Genomic DNA, 2,381 nt, shown 5'->3' on the forward strand with positions numbered 1-2,381 from the left:
CTCAAGCTTCCCTATTTATTTTCCCTTTTGGAAGCCCTTCACTATTGAAACTAGGTGCCTTAGTCTTACAATAGAGTGAGGTTCTATCCTGTTTGGTTCTTCCCAATTAAAAACATTTGCTTTTGCATTTGAGAATTACTTCACTGGACATTGAAGAAACCTGGGAGGTACAAAGTTGGGGGCTCAACCAGGATTTCCCCCAGCCACCCAGGGTCCTTGACCCTGAAAGATTGTGCTCATGGCCAGGGTGTTAGTTCTAAGTCCATCAATTAATGTGCTTGAATGTCTGTCTGTCAAAAAATGTTTTTTTTTTTCTTGTCCAGCAGTGGACATCTCAATCTGTACACAGGTTAATAGCACCTCAGTGGATGCACCAAAGGGGTCACCCCTGGAGAATTTGGGGGACACCACAAAATCTTATCTGAGTGGGGATATATCAGAGGGTTTGATCAACCTGATATTTGAGTGTGAAGACTTGGTCAAGGACTGAGTCATCCTAATGGATAGGCCACCTCTCATATGTGCCATGTTTGACATTACAGACCTTCCTTTGTAAATGGGGGAGTCCGTCCATCTGAATCTGAGAGGACTCAGTGTATGTAAGTCCCTGTGTTGGGTCCTCTGTCTGTGATGTTGATTTATGTGATATAGTTTTCCATTGTCTCTCCCCTATGGATGCTACCTCAGACAAAATTTAACATAGGACTTACCTCCTCCTTCCTTATGTAAAAACAAATTATTTGGCCACATCAACTGCCTGGCCAGGAAATTACAGGCTGGTGGTAATGCAGAACACCAGAGTGAACAGCACCCGGCTCCTCCTGGTACAGAAGTCCTAAGCCATGCTCATCCAGGAGCAATGCTGGGTCACTGATGGCCTAGATGCATTGGGCCAGCTAGTAGGAAGTCAGAGGAGAGATAGAGGCAAATGATTGAAGCTGAACCTGGCCCATCCCTACTCTCTTCAGGTGGCAGTGAGTGTGACTGGAGGTTCCACAGAGCAGCATGCAGATACAGGGATGGGGGTGAAGGTGGTGTGGTGGAGGATGAAGGGGTATTGGGGAGAAGAACTTTGGTGAAGATTGTTATGTCAACTTAAAAAATAAAACTAACAAAATAAATGGTAACTTGATGTGACGTCTATGTGCAGACTTGGTACAATCAGTGTGAAGCAAAGAAGACATAATAAGATAACAGTGGTCCAGTAGACAGGTCAAATGGGGCTGCAGATTTATAGGTCCACACAACTCACCAAAGCAGTACCACAAACATGAGAAGCAGGTTCAGGTGTTACAAAAAAACTCGACTTTTCTGGACAATAAAAGGGAGAACAGGACAAAGGATTGGCCAGATCCAGAATAGTCGAAATGAGATATATATATATATATATATATATATATATATATATATATATATGAAAATAACATCAGAGCTGGTGTACCCCACATAACTCATAAAAGGAGGCAACAGTTAAGAGAGCAGAGGGTGCAGACAGACTCAGGGGAAGGCGCCATAGTAAGAAGATACAGTCAGGATTTAAATAAATAAACAAGATGTTCACTTCAGCACCTCTGAATAAGAGTCACTGATAAGAAAAAAGGAAAAGAGAAAAGGAGAGATTTCTCTATGATAGGGGTGTCTGAAAAAAAATCAAAGAAAGAGAATAAAGGTAATGTAGATAGAGAGGTTCAAAGAAAAGTCAAAGAAGGATCAGAGGAAGATGTAAACTGCTGTGGGCTCTCATATCTACAAATACTAAATTTAAAATTAGTAATTTGAGTTAAAAATTTTACCATACTAGGTTGTTTAAAATTCCATTTATTTCTCTCAAGAAAAGTATATGTACCTGTTAAAAAGAAGTTCTATCTGGGATTCCTGTTATAAACCTAAGTTTTATTTCAAGAATAGAGTTAAAACAAAAATAGTTTAAACATTTTTGCTGTCTAATGCTAACAGCTCTTGCCCCAACCAGCAGGACATAGTTATTTGTGGATCAAGGTGGGATAGAACCTGAAAATAATGGGAGAGAAAGAAGGAATGAGACCAGGCAATGTTTGTCAAGGTCTAACTTTAAATTTTTTTTGTAACCAAGTCCATTTAAAAGAAAACACACTTTTATAGACAATATTTTGGAATTTGGGCGTCGTTCTTTCCAAACTAGTTCCTGCTGGTAAGGAGCGGTGTAATGGGGGATTCTAAGATGATGCAGAAATCCTGGCTGTAGTCTGCAAGGCTGTTTTGTCCAGCTGTTTTGAATGTAGAATCACCAGGTACTCTGTTTCTGGCGGTCTGGCTTGAACAAACCACATTAGTCTGGAAGGACTCCACAGCTTTTCATTTTCTGTGGAAATAAAAATAGAAATCCTTTTCCCCAGTAACTT

This window comes from Phodopus roborovskii, unplaced genomic scaffold (assembly GCF_943737965.1).
Source record: "Phodopus roborovskii unplaced genomic scaffold, PHOROB, whole genome shotgun sequence".
Classification (NCBI taxonomy): domain Eukaryota; kingdom Metazoa; phylum Chordata; class Mammalia; order Rodentia; family Cricetidae; genus Phodopus; species Phodopus roborovskii.